This window comes from Mesocricetus auratus, unplaced genomic scaffold (assembly GCF_017639785.1).
Source record: "Mesocricetus auratus isolate SY011 unplaced genomic scaffold, BCM_Maur_2.0 Super-Scaffold_100676, whole genome shotgun sequence".
NCBI classification, from domain to species: domain Eukaryota; kingdom Metazoa; phylum Chordata; class Mammalia; order Rodentia; family Cricetidae; genus Mesocricetus; species Mesocricetus auratus.
In genome coordinates this window covers 146,529,733-146,538,365 of record NW_024429266.1, presented here as the reverse complement: position 1 = coordinate 146,538,365, position 8,633 = coordinate 146,529,733, and positions in this window count along the sequence as shown.

The window sequence follows — 8,633 nt, the reverse complement described above, 5'->3', positions numbered from 1 at the left end:
ATGCAAGTAGGATAGCTGTACATCTTCACCTCTCTCTTCTCTTCTCCCAATCTATTCCCCCAGTCTCATCCCCAGCTCTCTAGCAGACTATCAGGTGTGGCCTCTCCTCACTCTCTGCCCCCATCCTCAGGGAGATGAGCAGATCCCAGTGCAACATTCTGCTTTCCTTCCCCCCACTACTAGCTCTTCTAGCTAGCTCATCCCCATTCCAAAGTGTCAATTCCCAATACCTAGAAACATTCTACCTAGAACTCCATTGGCAACACATGATATAATCCCAGATTTCTCCATCAATCAACACACAGCCACTACACCCTCCTAAGAGCCAGAGAAGGTAACAGAAACCAAGGAACCTGCCCCCATACACATATACAACAAAGACAAGATCATATGCCAACACTTAGAATTACAATTGTCCATAACACAGATGTATAGATGGCAGCATAAAAACATCATCAATAACAGCCAGGGCAGTATGTCTGTACAAGAGGCCAGGTATCCTGCAGTAGGTCCTGAGAAGTGCGACATAGCTGAAGCACAAGACAAGGACCTTAAAACAGCTTTTCTGAATATGAGAGGTACTTAAAGAGGAAATAAATAAACCCCTTAAAGAAATCCATGAAACACAAATGAGCAGTGGAAGGGAATGAACAAAACATTTAAGACCTGAAAGCAGCCAGGCGGTGGGGGCGCACGCCTTTAATCCCAGCACTCGGGAGGCAGAGGCAGGTGGATCTCTGTGAGTTCGAGGCCGGGCTGGACCGACAGCCTCCAAAACAGTACAGAGAAACTCTGTCTCGTAAAAAACCAAAAAAAAAAAAAGACTTGAAAACAGGAATAGAATCAATAATGAAAACCCAAGCTTGGGGAAATCTGGAAGTGAAAAATTCACGAATAGACAGCAAGAGATGAAAGAGAGAATCTCAGTCACTGACGACATGATAGAAGAAATGAATATCTCAGTCCAAGAAAATGTTAAATATAAAACAACCCCTAGGTATGAAACACCCAGAAAATCTGGGATACTATGAAAAGACCATATCTATGAATAACAGAAATAGAGGAAGGAGAAGAAACTCAGGTCAGTGGCACAGAAAATATTTTCTACAAAACAATAAAAGAACTTTTCCCTAACTCAAAGAAAGAGGGGCCTATAAAGGTAGAAGAGGCAAACAGAACACCAAAGAGAATGGACTAGAAAAAAATTCCTCTTAGCATATAGTAATCAAAACACTAAATATGTAGGACAAAGAAATACTATTAAGATCTGCAAGGGAAAAAGACCAAATAATACACAAAGGCAGAATCAGAATAACACATGACTTCTTGATGGAGACCCTAAAGACCAGAAGGGTCTGGACTGACATTCTGTGAACTCTAAGAGACCATAGATACCAACCCAGACTACTACACCCAACAAAACTTTCTCTCACAATAGATGAAAAAAATTCCATGATAAAACCCAAATAAGCAGTATAGATCTACAAATTCAGCCTTACAAAAGGTTCTAAAACACACACACACACATACACACACCAAAATAACAGGAATCAATAAGCATGGCTCAATGATAACTCAACATCAATGGTCTCAATTCCCCAATTAAAAAACATAGACTAACAGAATGGATGCAAAACAGGATCCATCCTCTGCTGCATCTAAGACACACACACTTCAACATCAAGGATGGACATCACCTCAAGGTAAAGAACACAAAAAATATTCCAAGCAATGGGCCTAAGGAACAGGCCTGTGTAGCAATTTTAATATCTGACAAAACATTACTGGTAAAGATGTGGAGTAAAGGAAATACTCATCTATTGCTGGTGGGACTACAAACCTGTATAGTTATTATGGAAACCATACCGGTTTCTCAGGAAGATGGGAATCAATCTACCTTAAGATCCAGCTATACCATTCTTGGGCATATACCCAAAGGATGTTTCATCCAAGCACAGAAACATTTGCTCAATCATGTTCACTGCTGTTACATTCCGACTAGCCAGAAATGGGAAACAGCATAGATGTTCCTCAACAGGTGAATGGATGAAGAAAATATTGTACATTTACACAATAGAATATTACTTGGCCATTAAAAGTAAAATCATAAAATCCACAGGTAAATGGATGTAACTAGAAAAAATCATTCTGAGTGGGACAACTCAGATTCAGAAAGACAAATATGGTATGTGTTTGCTTATATGAGGATATTGGCAGTTAAGTCAATGATAAGTGAGCTATAATCTGTACCACCACAAAGGTTATGTATAGAGTAAGGGACTAAATGAACAAATAGATCTCCCTAGGAAAAGACAATAGAATAGATAGTTATGGATGGATGAAGTAGGGCAGTGGGGATTGGAATAGGAGAATCAAGTGAGAAGAAAGAGGGAAGAGGAAGACAAGGGAGGGAATATGGGGAGAGATAGCTAAAATTAAGGGCCACTTGAGTAGTAGTATAGAAACCTAATACAGTAGAAGTTTTCTAAGGTATATACATATGAGGAGGCCATCTAAATGAAATCACCAAATAATGGGATAGACAGAGCCCCAGTTGAACATCTCATTACCAAATGAAACTTCCAGTACCAGGAATGGGTACTAATTGAGCTGTTGGTCAAAGGGATCTCATGGGAACCCCCAAACAACCCATGCTGTTGCCAAGACTATAGGTTGCTCTCCACAAACTGATAGCAAGGCCCTACTGCTGAATACAACACCTACATAATTCATTGAACACAGAGAAATTGAGCTGGTGCTTACCTAGAGCCTTGGATCCTTATGGGCTAGTGTTCTTGGTACCCAGAAGGTGCTTTGCATGCTACTGAAGGAAATAGGTAAACACCAATTTAGCTACAATCCTTTCAACTACAATGCTGCCTGCCTGCAAGATATGCTAGTGCAATGGTGGTACAAAGCTTGTGGGAATAACTAACCAATATCGGGTATAACTTAAGGCCCACTCCACAAGATGGAATCAATACCTTACACTGTTTGTACATTTACACAATAGAATATTACTTGGCCATTAAAAGTGAAACCATAAAATTCACAGGTAAATGGATGTAACTAAAAAACAAACAACAATAACAACAAAAAACCCAAGAACCCAGGACTAGATCAAGGACCTAGGATAAAACAAAACAAAGCAAAAAGACAAAACCAAACACTACTGTTCTACTAAAGGGGCATAGCAATAAAATGACTTCTAATGAAATTCTGCTTTACTCAAAAGATCAGTGTCTTGCTCAGCTATCACCAGGGAAGCTTCCTCCAGCAGAATATGGGAACAAACATGAAAACAATATGCAGAGAATGAGAGATCTTGAAACACTCAGTACTAAATGGATGTCTCTATCAAATACCTCCACTCAGGGCTTTAGGAAACCCTGAGGAAAAGAAGATAGGAAGAGTGGAATACCCAGAGGGCATGGGGACACCAATAAAACAAGGCCTTCTAATTACAACAGGACTGATACACATATGAACTCACAGACAGAGGTTCCGTGTACAGGCCTGCATGGGTCTGTACCAGATGGGGTCCTAGAAAGGAGAGGTGGACACGTGTCCTCATCCCTAACCTAAAGTAATCACCAATTGATAACCACTTGCAAATGAAAATTTAGTTTTCTCCAAGGGAGTCTCTTTGGGAAAACAAACTGTTAAGGGTAAGTTGCTGCTTACGGCTCTAGTTGGCAGCATGAACCTGGAAGAGCAGGCCTGAAAATGAGACGGATTAAAGTCTCATCCAATAGTCCATTTTATTCATAGCATCAGACGATTTATACTCTGAGGGTTAAGACGAGTCACCCGAGCAAAGTACAATCACAAGGACAACTTGTTTTTCCATAGAGGACCATGACTAACAACAGTTGAAGTAAACTCTTTCCTGTCCACTACACCTGGGAGGAGCACAAAAACACATTCCAAGAACAGTTCTGTTTGGAAGGAACTGAGGTCACAAGACTCTTGTTTTCTTGGAGTTTTCTCACAAGCACACTCAGAATTCTCACAGGACTCCATTCATGGACTGTGTTCCCACAGACTGTATGCCCAGAGCAGATGACCAACAGAAAACAAACTCAGTATCATCTTTGGAGGTTCCTTGTCTCAAAATGTTGTCATTGTTTTCTTTTTTTCAGATTTATCTTTTATTTTTATTTCTTTTTTCATGCCCTATAGGTCCTTCGTGTATTATTATGGCTTCCAGTTTTTACAGGATTCCTGAGTGTGTTAATGAGTGGATCTCTGCATCTATGTTTGTTTCTCATGCTTTTTAAGAAACCTCTTTTCTTCAGTTTGTTTTGTCCTATTCTGATGTGGGAGTTTTATTTATTTTATTATTATATATTTTATTATTATCCCTTAGAAGCTTGCTTGTTTTCTAAGTATTTGTTAAATGGTTGTGTATTGGTGTTTTGCTTGCATGTATTTCTATGTGAGGGTTTGGATCCCCTGGAAATGGAGTTACAAACACTTGTGAGCTGTCATGTGGGTACCAGAAGTTGAACCTATGTCCTTTGGAAGAGTAGCCAGTGCTCTTAACTGCTGAGCCGTCTCTCCAGCCCTGCTTGCTTATTTTCCAATGAAAGATAGAAAGGAGGTGAGTTCAGATGGGAGGGGAAGTAGAGAGGGAAGGAGCAGAGGGAGACCATAGTCAGAATATGTTATATGAGAGAAATCTATTTTTAATAAAAGAAAAAAATTAAAAGGAAAGATAAATGACATTTTCTATCAAAATGTAAAATGTTTTCCCTTAACTTACAGAGAGATTTATAGGCATTTAAAATAATCTCAGAGATGTTTGCTTCAGCAGTATCTGAAATCATCAGCAAGTGAAAGCAAATTAAAAAAAACTGAATAGACATGCTGGACAGTGGTGGTGCACATCTTTAATACCAGCACTTGGTATCTCTGTGAGTTCAAGGCCAGCCTGATCAACAATGAGAGTTCCATGACAGTCACAGTCAGGGCTACAGAGAAACCCTGTCTCTAAAAATCAAGGAAAAAAAAGAATGAATAGACAGAGTTTAAAATACTCTGCAGGCATTAACAGAGATATAGAATGGCAATCTGTACCTGTAAAAGCATTTAGGACTCTATAACATTCATTTCCTGTTTTACAAAGGAATTCAGAGTACATGCTCATTGCTGTGTCAATCCCTTCTCTTCAGAGACAGCCACTACCATGAATTCACTTTCAAAATCTGAAGTGTAATATGCAGTTTTCTAGCATTTTTCAGCTTCCATTTTTATTGGACAGCTCCTTTTGATTCAGCATGTCAACACATATAGCTATAGCTCATCTAACAGCTATGTAGAATTCCCTTGGGTGATTGTAACATAATGGCCTCAGTATCCCACTGATGAACATGCTTGCTTTTCATCCTAGTGAGCAGTGCTATAAAAGACATTATTGGGCTTCCTCTGTGTGTGTGTGTGTGTGTGTGTGTGTGTGTGTGTGTGTGTGTGTGTGTGTGTGTGTGATTTTTTTTTAGGAAATATTTTTAGAACTGCTGGGTCTTAATATATGCATATTTTTATTTTACTAGATTCAGGTCTACAATATGTTTTTCAAAAATCCTTGGAGCCAGGTGTGTTTAAAGACTTTTTATTTGTTTCAGAAAGACAGTATAGTAGATGGTCACATATCCTTTCAGCAGGGTTTGAGAAATAGCCTATAACCAAATAGTACCTATTTTGTTGTGTATATTGATCTGTATTAAGTGATGAATGAAAGTGATACTTGGCCTCACATCAGGTCCAGTTTTTACCAAATAGTCAAGAAAGCACTTCCAGGTTTCAGAGCTTTGTGGCTTTTGGAACTACAAACCAAACATTGAATGGCTCCCTGCAGTAGTAGCCATGTTGAGTTACTGCCTATAAGACTGGTTTTCCAAATCCTGCCAGAAACAGTAGATCTTAAGACTTTTGGCAATCTGATAGTTGTATATATTTCATTCCCACAGTCAAAACAAAAAAGAGTGCTCATGCATGTAAACCCAACACTTGGGAGGCTGAGGCAAGAGGATCACCACAATTTTGAAGTCACCCCAGGCTATACAAGTACCAGGTCATGGGCTGGAGAGATGGCTCATCCATTAAAGGCTAGGCTCACAAGTACCAGGTCATCCACGGCCATATAGCAAAACTCTCTCTCTCTCTCTCTCTCTCTCTCTCTCTCTCTCTCTCTCTCTCTCTCTCTCTCTCTCTCTCTCTCACACACACACACACACACACACGGGGGATGAATAGATGGAGGGATGGATGGAGAAATGGAGGGAGGAAGGGAGAGAGAACACAGCATGTAAGGGGAAATTTCATTTATAATATTAATGAAAAATTAGACATTATGGAGTATAATAAATAAAATAATCCAAGTGTAGAAAAAATTAAGTTATCTAGAAATTATATATTCATCCAATCTAATATTTAGTAAAAAATCACAATAGAATTTTAAGACTTGGAAAAAATATGAATTTATCCTGGAACATTTTGAAAAAGCATGGCACAGGAATCAATGACCTGATTTGGAAGCAGGTACAAAAATATGGTGCCTAAACAACACACATAAAAAACAGAATGAGTGGGAACTGTGTAGAAAACCCATAGATAGATCCAGAATCAAATGGGAATTATATGCACCGTAAAGATGGTGATGCTGTGAGACCACTGAGCAGCCACATGAAAGAAAGATCCAAAGGCAGGTTTCTGTCATATTCTTCATCACACAGCAAAATTAAAACTGTTAAATGAGTAATGTATTGAAAAGCGAGGCATCGGAAGAAAATGTGGCTTAGCATTTTTATGATCTGAGGGTGAAATTAGTCATGAAATCCAATCATTGTAAAGCTGATGTTTCAACAGGAAACCCCACTCAACCCTCACAAGCAGAGGGAGGTGCTGATCCTCAGGGCTCCCTCTGCTGCCATCTTGTGAGGGGCTACTGTTCAGAGTGGGTCTTGACTGTGACTTCAGTACCTTCAGTGGGGCCTGACTGCTTCAGCCTGGTCGAAATCTTGCTCTCCCTGTAGATACTGGTTGCTAGACTGGTCAGAGCAGTCAGTCCATGGAACATTCCCGATCAAACCCAATGACATGGCTTCTGATTGAGAGCTCTGGATGCTGGGGGGTAAGGGACTTGGTGACCCTCTTTCCTAAGAAGGCCACGGAAGTCAGGTTTTGCAGAACAGCCTGGAACCTGAAAGCCAGTGGGTTAGCCACTGCGAGAGAAGTGAGATTTTTGATGGTCTTGTTACAAGGAAAGGTAGGGTGACAGGAGAAAATGGATTGACGGTGGTTAGTCATAACCAGCTTTAGACTTTCAGTCTCTAAATCTCCCTTTCTGGGTTGCTTTTTGTTATTTACAAAATAAAGTCCTAACTGCTATGCATCATGGACAAATTCAGAGACAGACAATAGGAAGCATGTGAAGCAAACAAGTAGTTGAAATCTCCAACCAAGAGTGACAGAGCAGCATGGAAAAGAAGAGCCCAATAAAATCTAGGCCAAGCATTATGGCCAGCAACTGACAGATGTCCAGCTCACTGAAAATCAAAGGATGTAAATGAGAACAAAGAAAGATCATTTATTATTTCTTTTTACTTAAAAGGTTGACAAGAATGAAAAAAGTTGATATTATTTTGTTCTGACGACAGAGACATAGAGTTAGACCCTTCAGAGAATATAAATGTGATTTAAAAAGTTATACTAGCATTAACAACTTTAAACCAACCAATCAATACATCCTACTTAAATTTTATGCTAGAAAAATACCTGAGATACATACAAATACCTTTATATAATACTTTTCAGTAGTCACATGCTGGGGATATTCTGAATTTTGATCAATTCAGAAATGGTAAATAAAAGTGTGGTATATCCATGACATAAGGGTGCTATGGGCTTCATAAGCGTGAAGAGACTTTAGCTGCACTGGTGATAAAAACTGTAATACAACGTACTAGCGTCATCTCTTTTGGGGGTGGTCAGCACATACATGGTCTAGTCATTTGAAAAAAATCTCATCTTACTGTTAATAGTCATTATATGTAGGAAATAAGATTAGGATTCAGTGGAGGAAGCCTCAGTTTTGCTAGCTACACACACACACACACACACACACACACACACACACACACACACACACACACACACAAAGATGAGTGCACATCTCCAGGACTTTTCCTTATCAGGAACTAAACTGTCACTTGCCACTTGCTTTTTCTCCTGACTCAATCTGCCTGCAACCTGCTCCTCTGCCCATGGGATAAATAAAGTGGGACAGGACATGTTTACTGAGAATTTTAAAATAATAATAAAATGAACTTAAAGGCTGGTTTGCTTGTCAATTATCTACCACAAAGTGGCAGTTCCAAAGAATGCTAGTGGCAGGTTCTCCTTAGAATCCATTGTCCTTGCCTTTTCCTCCAGTTCTTAGCCAGCTCCAATACTGTGACTTATGGGTCATGTATGTTCATGTACCATTTACTGTGCTGGGTGCACATGGGCTTTGGGTAGGAATGGTGTTCCTGTCTTTGCAAAATTCATTATCTCAGAAACACCACACAAGGTTGGGCATGGTGCACACCTTTAACCTCAGCACTAAGGATCACTGTAAACTTGAAGCCAGC